The sequence below is a fragment of the Haemaphysalis longicornis genome, unplaced genomic scaffold, assembly GCF_048455015.1.
Source record: "Haemaphysalis longicornis isolate Haplotype H1 unplaced genomic scaffold, Haemaphysalis longicornis Haplotype H1 scaffold_4, whole genome shotgun sequence".
Taxonomy (NCBI): domain Eukaryota; kingdom Metazoa; phylum Arthropoda; class Arachnida; order Ixodida; family Ixodidae; genus Haemaphysalis; species Haemaphysalis longicornis.
The window spans coordinates 12,639,042-12,659,002 of NW_027526361.1; the positions used below are offsets into that span (position 1 = coordinate 12,639,042).

At 50.1% G+C, this 19,961-nt stretch overlaps 1 protein-coding gene across 3 annotated transcripts in view; it reads right to left on the reverse strand.

Annotated features, from left to right (window-relative positions):
• Positions 1 to 19,961, reverse strand: part of LOC144178265 (paired box protein Pax-6-like) — a 174,237-nt gene that overhangs the window by 106,752 nt on the left and 47,524 nt on the right. For 2 of the 3 annotated variants that reach the window (XM_077705990.1, XM_077705986.1), the window contains exon 2: positions 13,411 to 13,480. The exons of the other annotated variant lie outside the window; for it this stretch is intronic. The gene's annotated coding sequence lies outside the window, so the exon portion shown is untranslated. The remainder of the gene's footprint in view (positions 1 to 13,410; positions 13,481 to 19,961) is intronic. 3 annotated transcript variants of the gene reach the window in all.

A 19,961-nucleotide genomic window follows, 5' to 3' on the forward strand; every position in this document is an offset into this window, starting at 1 on the left:
GTCGGTTTGTGCTAGAAGAGTCTGGTTTGTAGTGCCACACCAATCGTAGTCACTCAACTACTCGACAGTCGTGTGTGGGCTTAACTTTGGCCACGAGTCTGTCCTGGGTTGTAACTAAACCGACCGTCTATACCATAGTAATCACGTAATCACAGCAATCACAAAGCTACCGACACTACCATTATATACCAAGGGGTCTTTCTTGTGCTATCTAAACGCAAATATTTTGGTCTGTCCATCCGTCCGTCCGCCACTAGATTCAACTGCCCCACCAAAAAACAGGTGACAGAATGCTTGAACGAGACGCATATATGGTTGAAACCCTTTCAAACAGTGCAAAGCACGTATACTGCATGCTGCTTCGAGTGATCAAGATAGTAGTTTCGTGGGGGCCGTCGGCCTTGTTATAACAGCTTCCCCGGGATCGTTACCACAGCTTTCGATGCAAAAACCATGAAGTCCTATTCTCTCTAGAGTCCAATTTCGGTAATGATGCCTGCGAGCATAGTCATATACTGCCATTTCGAGTGCACCTATATGATAGTAATAAAAATCCTGTTACGCCAGCTTGTATGTAATGAAGCGCCGTACTCAAATCTTAAGTGCAAACTCTCTCTCTCTCTCTCTCTCTCTCTCTCTCTCTCTCTCTCTCTCTCTCTCTCTCTCTCTCTCTCTCTCTCTCTCTCTCTCTCTCTCTCTCTCTCTCTCTCTCTCTCTCTCTCTCTCTCTCACACACACACACACACACACACACACACACACACATACACTTTGTGCGTATGCGTGTGCACGTTTATGTTCTATATACTTCCCTTTGATCGAAAAACAGAGCCACCATAAGCAGGCGTAGAGCCACCTACTGCCCTTGTGCTTTAGCAGGGCAGCACCGTCCTAGCCCCTGATCTACAGTGGCGAGTGTATCGTGCAATGCCGCCAGACGGTGAACTCGGTGCGGAGTCGTAGAACCACCACAGACTTTTTTTTTTTTTTTGCGAGAGGATATAGCATGCCAAGTGGGATGCTTTCTTACGCATTTCAGACGAAAGGCTGAGAATATGAGTACAGAGACAGCGGCAGGGAATCGGTGCTGCCGTGGACGTGGGAATGCGCACCGCGCGCTGTCACACCACAGAGCGCGACACCTCCAATTTCACCGTCTGGTTGCGGTTCAAGTGAAGCCATTGTACTCCATCTGGCTGCCTGCCTTGTCAGTGGCTCAGGCCCATTCGAGCATATCAGTTTTACTTCACACACACACACAACGTCACCGAATTCTGCAGGGAGGGGGATGAAAACGAAGCAGCTTTCTTTCTAAATTCTGTTCGAGTAACAATAATGATAAATTCGTATTAACGCTGTGAAAAAGTTTCGCAGCATTGCTTAGCAACTCTAAACTCGATATTCAATATAGCGCGCCTTTAATGACATCCGACATGAACACGTGGTTTGCTGTCACGCCGACAGGTTTGTTTTAAACGTTCGAAGCATTGTTTACCATTGTGAATAAAAATCGCGGTGAGATTAAATGAACACCGAAACAGCACGCAAATTTCCTTAAGATGGAAGATGACCATGGTGGCCTCACATCGGTGAAGTTCAATGCGAAGTGCAATTAATTTGTATAATTAGTAAAAACCAGCGGTGCGGTGCCTCCAGCCATCCCGCACATGGCGATGTCACTGACCGATCTGTACGGGTAAGCCGAAACTGTCAGCAAACAGACGTCATTCAACACGCCGAGTGAAAGGCTTGGCGCTATCTCTTGAGTGGCTCTTATTACAGAGTGATACGAAAGCGCTACTCACTCTATCGATGTAGTGAGCTGTAAAATTTAAAATAAATGACATAATCTCCAGGAGCACGTTTTCCCAATGGTACACTGGAAGTATACAACTGAGCTTGAATTGGTTGTCCAATTTTGTTCAGATTTAAACCTTAGCTTGAGGTTGAAAGGTTTAATAAATGTAAAATGTATTGAAGCTTTAAAAATGCCCAAAGAAGGGACTCATCGCGGCAGGCCCGTGACCACACACATGATACGATTTCACATGAGATTGATTGAAAACGGCACATGCGACATCTAACGACATGTGCGTTTATACTGCATATATGAACATATAGCACATTCCCGGGTTCAAGCGATATTGCGAATACAAATCACTCGATTGGTAACAGGTCAAAAAATAAAATCCTCTCCGTCTAACGACGACGATGGTTGAAACGCGAAGTTCTCTTGCGTGCAAAAATCAAATGGCGAAGTCCCAATGTCAAAGCCGCTGCAACCAAAGTCCAAGCGTCAACCATCAAAGGGCGAACTGCCTGCGAGTCAAAGCTCAAAGTCAAACGGCAACAAATAAATCTCCCACGAGAAACTGAGCTCCCCCTCTCCCAAAACCATCGTTGTTCAAAGTCACTGACCACTCCACGCGGTCACTAACTTTAGGTGGCATATGTCTTGTATTTGCTTGTCGGTTGCAACAACGTGCGCGGGGAAACGTACTATAAGTGCATGAGAGAGAGTGTTGGGTCACGTGACCACATGTGGGGACATGCGTAGGATTGGTTGGTTCTTGTGGCCACCCAATAGTTCGTATTAATCTTTATTTTTATTGCTACAGTTCCTTTATGTATATACGTATGTATATTTGCTGTGTTGCTGACATTTCATTATGAATCTGCCTCACTTATACGCCTGTACCATCGACCATCACGTGCTGTGGAATTTTTGTACTTGCTTCCCCCTTATGTAATAACCCGCAAGGGGCCCTTAAGGGATGATGATAATGATAAATCTCTCAAATTCGCTTTAAAATCAAAACAGCTTCACGCGTGTCGGAATTACGTAATCAGATTGACTTTGGCTTCATAACGCGAGCGCCCAGTTTCGATTCCGACCACGGGAAGAGTTTTTTCTTGTGTCATCATCATCATCACAACAACAATCGTCATCGTGTGCCCTCCTATTGTGTAAAGTTGGCTTTCCTGCGGTGTGTTTTAGGTAACAACACCCCCATCAGTGAGGCCACGAAAGGTTCGCTTTTACAACGACATGGCAGTGCCTAACTTGTAACACGAAAATCGGCAATATTGCCCGATAAAACGAGCTTTCGCACAATATTTCGGGGTTGGCGCAGCCAGCCTCTCCTAAAGCGAAGCTTACAGCATTTCACTGGTGTCGTCTGGAGACCTCCCAAACACACTGCAGGAAAGCCATCTTTCTCTGACGATGACGATGGTTGGTGACGATCGTGGTTGAAGTGAAGAAAAATTAAATCGCGTTCCGTAGTGGGAATCGAAACCGGGTCCCTCGCGTCATTAAACCGATGTCTATCCGATTGCGCCACTCCGGCTCGGGCGACGCCGTTCGGATTTGGAAAGGGGTGCGTGGACATGCAAATTTAGGCAGAAAATGCACCCCTCCGTCAAACGATGGCGATGATCGAACGCCAGGCAAAGCCATGGAATGTTCGTACCGGTAAAGAACTAGTCAGTATACCATCGGTATGCAGTAAGCCGTCCCGATAAAAAATGTCGTATGTGTATATACTGTAAGGTGGTGTGATGTGGGTCCGCTCGCTTCTGGGTTAAATCGTTCGGTGTTAGACTTGATTTTCGAAAGCTTCGCGTAGTTGATAGTTGAGGGGTAGCTGATTTTTTTATGGGACACATTTCTATCGGGGAAAATTAAACATCCATCTTTTTTTATCATTACAGAATGAGATATGGCACGTGGCTCTACCGAAGGATTTGTCAGCACCAACGTATGATAAGAAGTATTTTACATCAGCTTCATGTCGCTCGAGCCTGGTACAACCCGGCCGAAGCGCATCGGCTAAAACCAACGAGCGCTCAGGGCAGTTGAGGAATACTTATGATCCTGCACACGTTTCTTGCGAACCTTGCTCGAGCCTTTAGTATACACCTTCTTAAGGAGTATGATTTTATCCTAGAATGTGATCAACCTGTAAGAATGACTTGTATCATATCTGGTGAGCGCGGGTCTCATATCTACGGCCCACGTGACGTGCGCGGTATGTCTCACGGTTGTAATATGTTGGTGAGGGAACACACCCTCCTCTCCCACTTGAGTGTATATATGCACGGCCGTTGAATAAAGGGGCGGTTCTTCTGCTCGCCTTGCTCGGAGCCTCTGGTCGTGTCTCGTCTGCAGTTCGGCACGAAACATGGGATATGAGACCCGCGCGCACCAGATATGATACATGACTCAGCCATGCATGCAGCCGTACAGAATGCTTGGTACGCAATAATCGTCATCATCGCCATCAGTATAATTATGTGCTCAGCAAGACAAAGGCCTCTCCCAAGGGCTTTGATTGATTGATTGATTGTAGGATTTAACGCGCCGACGCAACGCAGGCGATGAGGCGCGCCGTAGTGGAGGGCTCCGGATTAATTTTGACCACCTTCTCCCAAGGGCTTCCAACTGATCATATCATGCTACAAATTCATTCCAAGTACCGAATTTTAAACTTGAACCATCAACTTAAACCATCAACTTAAACCATGGCTCGTGCCTGGTGAGCGTTTTCAAGCACCACACACAGCTAGTAGTGTCCTTCAGCATTTCCGGATACCGTTACCCAGAGGAAGCAACTGTCTTGCAGAAAACTGCAAACAAAAACTGGGAGAAGGGCGCACAAGAGAAATCGCGCCTTTGTATAGGTTACCACACAGCGGGCGGAAGCTGGATGGCTCCCCGCGGTCAGCCACTGCGCATGCTCAAGCGGCATCGGCCCCGCACGGAGACAAAGGGGGGTGGGGCAGCGCAAGCACAGCCAAGGCGTGCACGCGCGACTGCGGCGGATGACGTGACGGCTGCGGTGTGATCGGCTACATGCGAAAGGCAGCGTCTCACAGCTGCCGGCGTGCGCAGCGACGCACACTTGGCACTTTATCGCGTTCACGCCCGGCGGACTCCGCGTGCGTGCCGGGCCCGAGTCTCGGGTGTCCCCTGGGAGCCAGCTGCCCCACACGCGTCCAACGGCCCTGCCGACACGGCCCAGTAGCGAAAAGAGCCGCCGCCGCCGACCTATAGCTTATGCAACAGCAGCACCCCGGCTGGGAACAGCGCTACTATGTGCCGGACCAATTTATAATCCGGCGGAACAAACCACCGAGACATTGTTTCGGAGGCCGAAATTACCCCCCTCGATTGTTGGACGGTTGTAAATTCAAAGGGAGGAGCCCAACTCGATCAGTTCTCGTTTACAAAGGATGTAATCTCGCTTTTAACTTCCCTCTGATCCACCTCCCACATGGAGACGATGCGATAGCCGCAGGGGATAAAAGCAGAGTGTCTCTTCGCAGGATGGCAGACATCTCGGGAGATCGGGCTGCGAGAACCACGTCCATTGATCACTACGCCGAGGCAGCTGCGGTAAGCCGGGGGAAATTCGGTGGCCGGTTTAAACTGCCGGTGTAATCGCGAAGAGAAATGAAGGCATCGAGTCGGCGATGCTGCCTCTGCGCAGCGGGCAGCGCCGCCTTCCGTCCAGCTGCGGCCCTTATTAGAGCGCCGATGGGCGCTTGTGTCCACGAAAAGCTCCTGCCCCAACCCTTTGATCGCCTCGCGTACGTGACCGGCATGGGCGAGCAATGCAGCCGGCCCTGCGCACCACGCGTGACCGCCGACAGGGGCAAGAAACCGCCCGCTCTCCCTCGACGGCCGTGTACGCGCCAAAGGGCACCCACGGTCGCCGAGAAGTCACCTGCCTCTTCCACACACGCCGCTTTCCTCTGGTGAGCTCACAAGACAGGCGGTCGCACATAGCCGCAGCAGCGGCTGCGCGCACTTGCGATTGGCATGCGCCACCTCTGAGCGCTCCGAAATCAGAACAGAGCCTGATCAGCTTCGGCAGCCGCGCTCAAAACCTGCTCCGTCATTCTTCGTCTCACATCTTCCCTGCAGTGCAGTGAAGTCTGCGTACGGGGACAGTTTACGACACTGTTGGCTGGGTACAATGTGCCTACCATTACCTGCGACCTGAACTCCGTGAGCCACATTTTAACAGCGGAGCTGTTTAAACTTGAGTTCCATCCGTGCCTGGCGACTTTCAAAAACTCGGCGCAACAAAGTGGAGAGGAGTAAAATGCTAGGCCAATAAGTGTGAGGGGAAGTGGAGAAGAGGCTAGGAGCCCACGAGCAGGTCGGGGAGTGTGCGCCTCACAACAACAACAAAAAAGAAAACGCTTCCCGTGGTAGGAATCGAACCTGCACCCCTCGCGTTATGAAACCGGCGCCTATCCGATTGCACCATCACTCTTAGAAAAAAGGGTAGAAAAATGGAGAAAAATGCGGGTTTTCTCCCCCAGCCCAGCGAGCATGAAGCGAGTTTCTTCCTTTACTCATTACACGTAGCGCCCTCTGTACGGCCTCTACGAAACACGGACACGGGGAGCATACATTCTGTCCTGTCGTCTCCGATCTGCCGTCGGCGCCGACGCCGATAACGAAACCGTTCTTCGTTGCACAACGGCTTTCGCCGATCGGGCGTGCGCGATTATTCTGTGCAACATCGCCCCTTAATGCGGTGCTTCCTTGTCGTCTCACTGTTTTTTATTTTTTTATCACCAAATCAGCCGCCATTTTGCCATAGGCGAAAATCGTTTTTATTTATTTTCAGGATAAACAGGTAAGTACCATCGTTATTACCGGTATCAAACAAAATAGACCACAAAATGCGACCTTCGCGGCAAGTTTGAGCGCCAACAGAGCGGCGGTCCGCTCAGGAAAAATTTTTTAAAGTGTTCCCATTATCGTCGCAACACCCTGTATACGTTAGCCATAGAGGAAACGCCTTGATGTAAGCGCCCACTAATAGTGATGCTGGTGATGCTTAGTAGCTGCCCGTCCTCCTCCCCAACTGTTTTTTTGCGTCATCTATCGGTCACTTTTAAAAGTTTATGATTCGAGCCGTTCGAGCTCGGTAGAGAGCGAGCAGTGTCGTCTCTTTGTTCGCAAGGATGCGGCGGATCCGCTTTTTGTGCCGCCTGCACTGCCTTTTCGCTGAGGTGCACGATTGCAGACGATCTGCGTTTTGATGCATCGGTTGCAGCAAGGTAAGGCGACTAACAACTAATCGTTCTCTAACGGCCGCATTGGATGTTGTGATCTCGTGAGTCAATGAACGGCAGGATTACAAGAGTTTGGGAAATAAAGGCAGCATTTTGAATGCCATCGTTATGACTTCTGCTCTGTTTACAGCGGCGCGTTCGCGCTAAACGCGTAGACGGAGCGCTTAGCGGGACGGATGCAAGTCGCGCATATACGATTGGCGTCATGGCTTGCTAACCGCAGTTCTGGGGCGCGGTAGGTAATGTTTTGGGTATTTTAGCGCATTTTAAGCGCACACAACCACAGTATCTACCTATTTGTACTTCATCGATCCTCAAACCGATCAGCTCGCTAGGCCTTTCTCGCATAACAAGCCTTGCTCGGGTAGCGCCGCCAGAGGAGGAACGCTCCTCTATTAGCTTACGAAAGGCGGAAATCTTCCTACAAGTTCCTGGGGGGAGAAACGCGCTCCTCCCTGTTAAAGGGAGAATCTTTCTACCTCTTAGGGAGCAATATATGATACATTCCTGTTTCACCCTTGAAGGAGAAGCTACCACGCCTTTTTTTCTTAGAGTGCATCATCGCATTCGGGACGCTCAGCATTTACGTTAGGTTCGTAGCGCGGGCGTTGGCTTTGGACATTGGCTGAGTTGAAGTGGACTTTGGCTTCCAACTTTGGAAGTTCAGAGTTTGGACATTAGGATGGTGGATTGTGGACTTTGATTTGAGTCAGTTTGAATAAAAAAATATCCGCTATTTAACCATCTTTCTCGTTAGAAAGAGGCAGACCTAGGAAAATTCAAGTTAAAGCTAGTAAAGACCACCAGCTCCGCTGTGTCAGTCCTCGCATTTCATTTGCGAATGAGGCCAATTTTTTTTAAACACCAGCGTGTTACAAAAGTGCGGAACGTCGAAAACGTGCGTTTTCTCTGACGTAATGGCAGTCGCGTGGCGCCCTTGTGCTATGATGACCTTCACTCAAGAGCTGCGTGAACTGACAAGGAAACAGAAACAACGTACCTCTTTTAACAACAACAACGACAACAACAACTAAAAACTGCGTTGTTCGTGCACTCATTGTCTGTGTATTCTTGTTGCCTAACTTTTTGGCCCGAAGAAGAAAATGAAAACACCCTTCTCACCATCCTCACTCAGACAACGCAAACCTGCCGGGCAAGTAGCGAACCAAGCAGCTAAGAGCAGCGTTTTGGTATAAAGCGCTAGGCCAGATGAGCACCTGCCGCCCAAGGGCTACTCAGCTAAAGGCCCTGAGTGAGATACATCTCGGCCGCGCAGCCAGCCCGCCCCTCCTGTCAAAGAAAGGGCTGGTTTGCGAATACGGTACTGCCAAGAGGATAAGTGCGAGGGCCGCGCACATAGCGGTGGGCTTTCACGGTGCTTATACGCGTTGAATAGCCGCTCTTCAACGCTGGCAGAAGAAGAAATGCGAAGAGTGCCTCTCACGAGCGCGTCACAAAGAGTGCGCAATTCAGCGCCTAGACGCGTTAATGTGGCACATTTCCAAGCCCACACGAGGCGATCGCTCTCAATGAGTGTCTGCGCCGCGCGGAGCTGCTCAAAAGAGGCGGAAGAAATAAGGCGGCCATCGGTTTCATCTCGGACGAAGACAGGCCGGCGACGGTACAGCGGAGGAGCAGCGTCGCCCTGAGTTGAGGCGCCTGTCATTACGTGTGCATGGTCCTTGCGGAAGGGGGAGGTGGAGTACGTCAGCAGCTTCTGTCACATATGTATCCTGCGATCAGTTACGTGCAATGCTGCTAGATTCGCCCTCAGGCGTAGCAGAAACCATTGGGATAGCTTGCAGCTGCTGAATTGAGAAGAATGAGCACACCGGGAATAGGGGCCAGAGATAAGGACATGGATTGAAAAAAGTTGTGGTCACGTGTTTTCTTCCCCCGTTAGGAGTCCCGGCGTCTCGCGACGAGCTGAAGTCCGGCGTCGTGCACGCAACCGGCGACGGCGGGCTCGCGTGTAGCGCGCACCCGGGACGCCAGAGCGGCGCCATGATTGCGGGTCCCGGTCGGCCGGCCGGGCTGCAATTAGGGTTCCGCCCCGCTACTTGAGGCGCCGGGCCCCAATTGACATGCCGCAAGCGCGGCCACTGACACCCCGGCCCGCCACCACCGATCCGGCCACTGAGTTGCCCGCTTGGCGGACAAAAGAAGAGGCACCAGTGTACACGCTTGCGGAGTGCCCGACTCCCATGGGCGCGGCTCCTCTGCGACGTCAGCGCATCTCCCAAAAGCTGTCTCTAGCGGAGTTCCTCGAGTCAAGCTGCATCTCTAACTAACTCCTCTGCGTTGACAGCCATTTCTCATTTTCACGCACGTTGAATGAAGCACGCTCTTTACACTGTTCGTAAGCACTATTAATAGTTTAGCGCATTAATAAACTAATCTGGGGCACTTATATTACATAATTAACGCATATCGCTTATATCCAGCGGAGAACATGCTATATTGAGCACCGAAACATGACCCATTTTTGCTGCCAGTGCGAGGTATGGCTATGTATACGAGTCCCCGTGAAACCGACCGACAAGCACCGGGCTGCTTTCCAACCCAGCGAAAGCGTGCGGTTGTTTGAAAGCTGTCGTTCCGAGCGCTGCTCCTCAGGTGAGAAAAGCGGTCGCCGGCGGCGCAGCCTTCCGTGACTCGTTGCTCGCGCACGTGCACGCTTGTGCGCGGCCGCCGAACGACACGCGTCGCTCTCACGCAGGCGTCCCCGGCGATGTCCACACTTTGTCACGCGTGTTCCTCGATGTCAGATGTGGCGGCCAGATTGGGCCGCCGGAAGCCGCCCACCCGACGGCGGCTGCGTACTCCCTCCGCTGCTTGAGGCCTTTCTCGCTCTCTTTTTTTTTTTTTTTGCAAACTTTATGTTGGTCTGCGTCTCTTCTGTTTGCCGGGCCATTATTGCCGCTGTGTTCCTCAGTGGAGTACATGTGCGCGCTCCTACCAGCCAAACCGCGTGGCACGCGTTGTTCCCTTTTTGCGGTCGTCCGCATCGTCCGATACGATCTCTGTATTTTTTCCCTCAACAACCGTTCTCCGAGCTCGATGTGCGTGAATTGTGTTTGAACCGTGTGTTGCGGGGATTGAGCTTTGCTCTAGGGCTTGGGATTTTAAAACGCACGTGGGAAAATCGGGCTGCACTGGTCCTGCCCCTGGTGCGTTTTCTTCGGCTGGCCGCCCCGCAACTCCAATTCTCCGCAAAGCTTCTTGCCGGAGGCATTACAGGGATCAGAGCGCCACAAAGAAGTCCCGTTACTCCCCTGAAGCTGTTCGTGTCCCCTGTACAGGTAACAGGCACGAATATTGCGCATGGCAACGGGCGCCCTCTTCCCCCGAAAGCGCTCAGTGAGTGATGCAGTGGCCAAAAAAATGGGTGCATACAAGAAAACTGCGAACCTTTGCACGTTTTCACGGGATCTTGCTAAATATGTGCAGTATTTCCGGTCCCGTATACAACCCACCCGCATCGATTGCTGCCACACGCCGATGAGATGATATCTTCGCAGTTCTTCGCCGAGAATGCTTTCCCGACACGCTACAAACACGAGGAAGGGCTCCCTTAATCGGTGCGAGAATCCAGTCCTCGTGAAAGATTAGGTGCAGCACTACGACGCGCCGTTGCCTCTTCATGAGTCACATGGTCATGCTTCCCCTAAGGACGGGGGTCGTGTCACCACTAACCTGCGTAGCGGGTAGAAAAGGGGTTTTCGTAGACGTGCAAATAATACACCGATCACCTGTCATCTTCTACGTTCTGTCTTTAAAAGAGCAGTTAGCTCTGAATTTTGATGCGATTTTCGCTTGTGTCTTAATGGGTGTACTTGATGAGCAGCATCAATCCGCTCGACCGCATACGCTTCCATAGTGTTAAACAACAAACTTATTACTCGCATTGAGGTGTCAGGGGATGGGGCCGCCTCGTTTTACCAGTCCGGGATATTACTATTGGTAGTGGTATATATATTATTAACAAATGTATAACAGGTGTAGTGAGTGTTCGTTGGCTGTACCGGCTATTCATTTGCCCTCAGTAAAAAGCAAACGCAATAACTTGCATATAAGCGTCCTTTCTATACATATCAACAGGCCGATAACACAGCTTTTGTATTCAACAGCTTTGCTGAACATTGAAAATACACTAAACAATCAAATTCTGGGGTTTTGTGCGCCAAAGCTACACCTTGGCTATGAGGCGCGCCGTTATGTAGGAATCCGAACTAATGCTGACCACCTGGGGATCTTCAACGTGAGCCAAAATCTAGGCAGACGGGCATTGTCGCTTTTCGCCTCCATCTGGATTAAACATGCATAAAACTGGCAGTGCTTACAGATTTCAGTAACAAGAAACAAACACGCGCAGTTTCTTTGCTCGCGCAGTGCATTCAAATATCGAGGAAGACGCCTGGAGAGATTCCTCCTAAGCTCTGCCTGAGAGACTGAAGAGGATACATTAAATCGGAAATAATTGAACAGCCACGGCGACGCTAAAGTAGAGACTGCGTATCCATTACGTCCGTGCCGAAAACTCAGCTGGCGGCTTTCGCGTTTGCGTTACGTCACACTGCCCCGCGGCCGTTCCCTTCCAGCGGCATCGCATCCATTGAGGCCATAAAACAGCAGTCGCGACGCATCTCAGAGCGAAAAGGTGAAACACGGAGATATCAGTCACTTGGCTCCCAGCGAACGTCGAGTTTGAGACGGACGGCGCAACGAGACGACGGGCGTGGGCGAGAGGGGAATTGTGTGCGCCGCGAAAGGTCGTCGTCGCCGTTCACTCGGCTCGGAACTGTTTGCCAGTGGTGGCGACTCCGGAGCAAGCTACAAGCGCGTGGCCGGGGGGCTATGACGGATTGGAAGTGGTTGAACGCACCCCGGGCACGCCTGGCTAGCTCGGCGCGTCCGGATGCCGCGCGGTGTCGATGCTCGCCGAAGCTCGCCCGAAGCACCGCGGAAAAAGTTCGATCACGGGGAACCTTTGTTGCCCAGAGGAGGACGGAGGAAGAAGCCACTCCGCTGCGTCACCCATGTTGTGGAGGCAACCCTGGTTTCCGCGAAAGCTCAGCCTCGGAAATGGAGCCAAGAAACGTCTGGTGTTAGCTGATTTATTCTAAAGACATTTCAAAAGCGTTTGAAGCACTGATTTTTCTCATCGTTTTTTTAACTTTGTAAGCATGTGGAGCCGCATTAATACACAAACGGTCACAAGTTTGGGCGCCGCAAAAATGTTCCCCCTATGAAAGTGGAACACGTGATGGCTCACCAAGGTAAACAAGAATCACTGCAAAGATGACACCTTGCTTTCAGCACTGCGCATCCAGAAGCTCAAGCCGAAATCGGAAGTAAAAGTCCCCTTTACGGCTTGTCATCGGAGTGACGTGTACCGTGCAATGACATGTTCCTGCTGCACCTATTTTTTAGACGTAGACCTTTTCTTGTACTTCGAAGTTTTCCATTCCACAGTACAGACAATGGAGGGTGTTTAACAACATCCGATCAGCTTGCGGTCTAACAGTTCATGCTTTGACTTTTATTCGTGAGAGCACCCTGATAACGCTAAGCCTACCGCACGTCTCAATTTCGTCATTTTTTATATGCGCACAGTGGCGCAAGTCGGCGCTAGAGCTTCTTACAGCACCGACCCTCATTGGTTTAATCAAGGGCGCCCTTTTATTCCCGCACGACGCCGGGAGCGTATAATCACTGCCGTGTGTTCGGCGCTATGTTTCCACTCTGGTGGCATGACGTATGCTCGGCGCCGGTGTCCTGGTGCGTGCGCTGCCGAAAACGAGCGCTTGCCCCTTCAAGGTCTACTGATGCTTTCCCGCACTAACACAATACTTGTGGAGGTGCAGCCTTTACAAGTGGAAAAACTTCATAGCCACTGTTTGTAATAGTTTGTAACGGTACATTTCTCGTGACGCTGCACGGCGAGAGCGTTCCTGTCCCCTTGTGTTCATCACTGGTATCACGGCGCATGCGCCGCTGAAGACCAATGCCGGTATCGCCATTTTCAAATTCCCCTCATGGGTATCTCTGCAATTCATACTAATATTTTCGGCAGTAAGCCAGTGCTCACGCCTCTACGATTTGCAAGCCTTTACAACCGGCGAGAAATTTTTTCTCGTTTATATTTAGCGTTTTCGTCAAGGCAGTAAGAATTGCCGTAAAGGTTTTTGGGAACACGCGGGGAGCAGTGGATGAGTGACTACAGCTGGGACTCTGCACAATTTCAGCGCACTTCCGCCATTGGAGCTAAAGTCACACGGATAGAGAGGGGAGAAAAGAGGTGCACAAACATACTTGGTATGGTCTGGTGGATGAGCGCCTGCGGCTGTGTGAGATTCCGGCAAAACTTTCTCGAATATGTCCCCTGCGAAAAAGAGTGGAGGACCGTTGTAGCATTTGCTTGTCCAAAGGTGCGCCCCAAAGTCACCGACGAGTCTTACCTATCAGATGAGCCTGAACTCCCTCTATTTTATGTTTCAATACTGCTTCTGTAGTCTATACTCTACTTAAAGAACATTACCAATGCAACACGCCGTTATCTCAAGTCTTTTTAAGTACTACTTATTCCCAAGTCGCACCACGGCCGTTCGATGAAAGCGCAGCGTGAAGACGCTCCGCTCCGCTGTGAAGACGCCGCAAGATTTAAGAAAATGACACTAAAATGGAACCGTGGCTCTTGAACGAGATATTTTAGGTGCGAAGTGCCTTAGGACCGCACAATATCCGTCCGCGTCCGTGCGCGCATTTAAACCTCAAAAAATCACACAGGCACCGGCAGGATTCGAGCCTTTGTCTGGTAGCCCAGATAGAGTCGGTGTCAGTCGTCTTACCCACTGGGCTACGACCGTGAGTTAGTACCTGAAAGTCAAACGGCTTACTCCCTCGCCTGCAACGGTGCGGAGTACCTTAGGACTTCCCAATGTCCGTCCGCGTCCATCCGTGCGCACACCACCATCAAGAGAAAATCAAGCGAAATTCGATTTGAGCCGTAAGGTCTAGTTTAATTAGGGAGTAATCAATGTGCAACTCACGGCTCAAATCGAATGACGGCCGCGGCGCAAATCGGATGTCACTCAGGGCGCAACTTGGATGTCAAGTTAGAGTCCCCGTACTCCGCACCCTCGCCATCATCCTCGGAGGGGAGATGCTGCCATTTTTAACTAGCTCATCACCAGGTCTTCTAACTAGTTCTTTTGGGGGTATGTAAGCGCGAATCTCGTGATCTAGAAGTTTCGTTTGGGATTGCTAAGTTCAGCCCGTTTTTTTCTCTGTCCGTGTCGAAAAAACTGGGCCTCAACGGAAGCGGTTCCGTTCTCCACAAAACCGGTTGTACGGAACCCCTTTCCGATCGGGTCCGTTTTCCACCACGAAGAGAAGACATCAGTGTTAAGGGCAGTTGGACCGAACATTGAGTTAGAGAAAAATGCTTCAATGCGCATTTCTTAATTGCCCTGTCGGAAGCTGTAGAAATCGCGAACATTATACACCTAGCTGTTGCCCACCTCGCGACGTGGCAATGCGATGACCCATGAATATTCCCTAATGAAGAAGACAGCTCGCTGCAGGTGTCTGGGCTCAACGACATGTGAAAAAAAGAAAAGGTATAAGAGAAAGAAAGTGTTGGACAAGATGCATAGGTTGGTTGCGGGAAGATTGCGATCAAACTGAAAGACCAAGCACACAGGAGCACGGTAACGCGAGTGTTGCAAACAAATGGCTGCAATGTGAATAGCACAGAGGGGAACAACGCAACACAGTGCGCGACAGCGCAATTATGCACCAACTCGCCAAAGCCTTAACCATGGAAATGTGAAGATGCCGCAGGTGTAAATGCGGGCGGCCAAGGAAAATTGGGTTCGGTAGGAAGGCATCCTCTGAGCTACGAATGTCGCGTTGGTTTATCTTAATTGGTTGAACAAAGTTGGACATGGCCTCTTTAAGGTCATGAATAGAGAATATGACTTTGTTTAATTGAAAAGAACTAGCCCTTGAAACTCGCTCATGTGTATTTTGGCCCTGAAAGGCTTTTTTTAACCGGGCAAAGGTAAGAACAATTACAAAACTTGCAAATTTCGCATGATATGGTGAAGAAGGGACGAAATAGGAGGATTAATAAAAGCGTAGTTATCAGTGCGTTAACTGCACCTTAATATTCAAGTCGTACGATCAAACTGCCCTCGTATACGATCGCACTGCCATTTTTCTTGGCGTTGGCTTCGGTCGGGGACTGCAAATCGCACAAAAATGTGCCTGCGACGTGATCAGGGCCCGGCGAGGAAGTGGCTAGCGAGTCGGCACTGCCTCATTCATTTTTCGGCTTATACTCCGCTTTCAAATACCCCCTCTGGGGTATTGAATGGGGAGGGGGAGGGGGGTGTCAAGGAGAGAGAAGTACAGGATCCAACAACAGGATTCAAAGTAAAGGTCGGGGTGTTGAGACCATCTGGCCTCTTTACTCCTTTCTCGACAAGATACCGTATTTATTCGATTATAAGGAGGTCACGATTATAAGACGAGAATGCTGGTTCGAGAGTAAAAAACATCGCCATGTATATACATATATATATATATATATATATATATATATATATATATATATATATATATATATATATATATATATATATATATATATATATATACATACATACATACATACATACATACATACATACATACATACATACATACATACATACATACATACATACATACATACATACATACATACATACTGAGCTTCGAATATAAGACGGGGTATGAGACTACGGATTTTGAAAAAAGGCTCGCCTTATATCGAATAAATACGGCATACTTTTGCAACTGCGCATTGACACCGCAGCGTTGTGCTAGAAAATCGGGGATTAATCGCTTTAAAAAAAAATGAGGAGGTGGGGGAGGGGGGGGGGGCTCACTATCAACGCGTAAGCGCATTCGGCGTAGGGGAAATTGCAATATTTCCTCGACTGTATACGGACACGGACACATTTGCTGCAAGCCTAGTTCAGGAAGCAGCGCAGCAACTGCAATTTTGTCACGCTTGGCTGGCTTGGAAATGGGCTCTTCTCGCACGCCCGGGAGGACAAACACATGCCAAGCGCTGCTAATCCGCAGGTGTGCGCGCGCTTTGCACATCACAATAACTGCTCCACATGGCGCCCTATATATATCTGCGGGGCTGCCCTGCATTTAATGCGAGGGACTGCGCCGCCGCCTGCGCGTGCGGAATGCGCGGAACGCTTCGTCAGCGAGGATGTGTCTTCCCGTCAAGCTGCACCGCTTCGAAAGGATCGGGAATCGGCAGGCTAAATATCAATCGCTGCCTCCGCAGCCCCGCAATAAAAAAATATATCCAAAGGTTCACCCCTGTTTAGTAGGAATGGCTAAAGACACGCGCGCAGGCAGTCGTCTGTGTGTCAGCCGAATCCAGCTGTCGCTGCATTCGCCTCAAAAGACTAGAGTAAATGCCCTTTTAATATTAACCACGACAACTTTTAATGGCACACGTCCAATTCTTCCAAGTGTTTTCCCGCGGTGTGGCTTCCGTGGGCTGTGGACGCGAACGAGATTTTCCGGCCGAAGAACCGACGGTGCTGTCATGAAGTCGTAACAAATGCCGCTACGTCAATTGGCTGCGGATTAGTCAATAAATGCAGCGCACTTAAAATGAAACGTGCAAAGAAGTTCGCTTAGCCAGGTGCACCACAGCATGTGAGTATACATGCCACGAATGACCCTGCATGGCTGACCCCAAGAGCGTGTTGGGCCAGTTATGGGTCCTAACTAAGCCTATATGTTCGCCATTTGCGATTTCACTGTATACAGTTTTGTCAAAAGCTTCTATGCCATAGATATCAATATTTAGGCTAGAAAATTTTTATTTTTTTTAAATTTTCGATTACTTTACGGGCCTTGTGCAGGGCACTGAGTAAGGGGGGCTGACAAAGAAAAGTGCAGGTTTTACCTCAATATATCCAAGTAAGGCGTAAAAATACTAACAACAAGAAACAGCGGAGCAAGACGAGATATTTACATTAATCCGACGCGAGATAAATTTGAGAACGTTATTGAATAATGTGGGACAGTTCCGACAATAAAGGGGGTTATTTTTATTTATGTATTCTGTATCTCGTATGCATAAGTTGGTTTTTATAACAAAGCAAAATAATTTTGCAAGTTACCTGGCGAGGAATATATTGGTGGAAATAAAGATTTCATATTCTGCGTCGGAATTTTTTATGTAGAATGGCAGTCAGCGTAGCTATAGCAAGAGTGCTTCCCCGTTTTTTCTGCACCCAAAGTTGGTTCTCAAAATGTCCGACAGCCTCGCGGCGAGGACCTTCCCCGTGGCCAAGAGACGAGCGCTCACTCACGACGTCCCCTGGCACTCGCCCAGAGTGAGAATGCGTCGTCTTTATTTTCACCGCCCACCGCCGGGCTCGACAAGCTGTCCAGGGGCTACGGACTCCCGATGCTGCCGTGGCCACGGCGCAGGCAACGCCTAATTTCTTGACCCGCGGGGACAAGGGGAGGGGACAAAATTGCCCTCGAGTACGGGAAAAGGTTTCGAGCGCGCGGCCAAGTTGCCAGAAGTTAATTTTCGTGCTCACGCACGAAAGGCCCGCGGCATGGGCGAACAAAAGTGGTCCATCGTGGATCGATCTTAGTTTGAGCGATCGGTGACCATGGATCAAATGATTAGAGATCTTTTTTAGGGACAGTAATGCGGCGCATTCAATTAACATCTCTTTGAGCCAAAAATTGTTTCGTCAAAATTAACAACTCTTTCCCTGCCACATCACTCACAATGCAGCAATCGTACGGGAATATATTTGTTTCGTTGTGTTTATCTGGTCGTACGGGGTTGATCGTCTCTATAAAGACACTTTTCGGGCCCAGATATATAGCGTCAGCGAGGCTCAACACTCCAAACCTTTTTTATCTTAAAACAAGAAAACTAATCTCTGCGGGCGATGTTGATGTGTTCACACGCGGCAAAGTGCCGACGCGAATCTCGATGTAACACTGAATTGTTTTTCCCCCGCCATTTTTTTTTTTTGCGGGTTACCACTAATTCCGCCAGGACACTCCGAAGCGCGGACAGGATTGAAGCCGGGCTTCACTAGAAATGCGGATATAGCCGACAAAGCTGTGCTGAGCGCTTTTCCTTACATACGCACGGGCTGTTTTTCGCTGGGGTCTGCTATACATCGCACTGTGGAATAATATACGAATTCCGCTGCCTAATCCGGCTCCACGCAGAGCCGATTCTCCGCGCAAAATGGCAGCGCGCATTTCAAGAGGCGCTGATAAAATTCCCGGCCGCGCGCGGAAACATGACAGCTGCCACGAATCGCTGCAGTTTCGCCGACTGCGTGCAGCGAGCGGTGCCGCCAAGTGATTAACGCGTCCACTGGCCGTCTGGCGCGAGTACGACCACGTGGCGGCGGCGGCGACAGTAAGTGAACTGTTCACATAATGCGACTGTACAGGCTCCGAATAGGGACACGGTCGGTTTCGCTCGGACCTGGTCGACGTATTATGCCATTTTCAAGCTATACTGACGCAGCAGACATATCGCATGCACGATATAAACGTTCAGCGCTTTACGTAGCTCAGTTGGCGGGGAAGTCAGATAACGACGTTATTGAGTAATGCTGGGACAGTTTCGACAACAGAGTGAACCAAGCTTTAGTTTAGATCGCCGCGACACCCCCTCGGGTGATGCGCAACCCCGGAATACAAACACCAATATTAATCGACTAGATTTAGGGAAAATCCCCAAGGTGGAGTAGTTTCTGCAAAGGAACGTTTGACATCCACCTCAATGCAGCCGTACGGCTACAGAGGAAAGCTATACAGCTTTTTCAGAAACTTCGCAGTTGAAGAAAAATTTGTCCTGGTCCAGGATTCGAACCAGTGACCACCGCATAACCGGAGCAGTCGCTCTACCAACTGAGTTAACCAGAAGGCTAGCCGTTTGTAGCGCGAGAGCGAATTGATCAACAACTCGAAGTGATGGACAGGTGTTAATCGACCAGATTTAGGGGAAATCCCCAAAAGGAAGTAAGTTTCTTGATCAACAACAACACGAATTGATCAACAACACGAAAGTTTCGAGTTGTTGATCAATTCACTCTCGCGCAACAAACGGCTAACCTCTTGCGAGACAGTGGCGAGACAGTGAACGGAGTGTACCCATCAGCGTAAAAACAGCAATAACACAGCCGGGAACACATTTTTGGGAAGGGAAGGTGTAAGGGTTGCAGGCGCCGGTGACACTGCAAAGTCGAACGCGTGGGAAGCGGCGCATAAGGGGCTTTAATGGCAGCCAGCCTGTAAACAGCAGGCGGCCTTTGGATCTTGCCGCCTGCGTGGAGACGAATTGTCTTGAGCCTCGGCGGTGCTGTGACGTTGTTTTGAGCGGCGAGTTGCAAAGCACAGTACGAGCGTGGGAAAGCGTGGGTCGGATGCCCGATGCGCTTTCCGTGGACGTAGCGGCGGTTGCTTTGGGTGCCGCCTGCGCGCGCGTTTAGCCAGAGGGACAGACAAAACCAAGTGGCCCGACACGCTTCTGATAACGGGGTAGCAATTGGGGCTGTCAACTGTGCTTGGACGGCGGCCGAGTTAGGGCCGGTCCAACGGGCAACGCAGGCCGCGTGCGTAAAAGCTTGCCCCGGGCGCTTGCACGTGTTTCCTCGGGTGTTTGGGTGTTTGTTGTATTTGTTTGGTTTGCTTTGATCTCTTCCTCTTTTTTCTGGTGGGAAAGAGTGACCAGCCTTTCAGGATTACGGGGGGCGTTTCCCACCATGGTTTAGGCCAGGATTCCGTAATCCACCCAATCA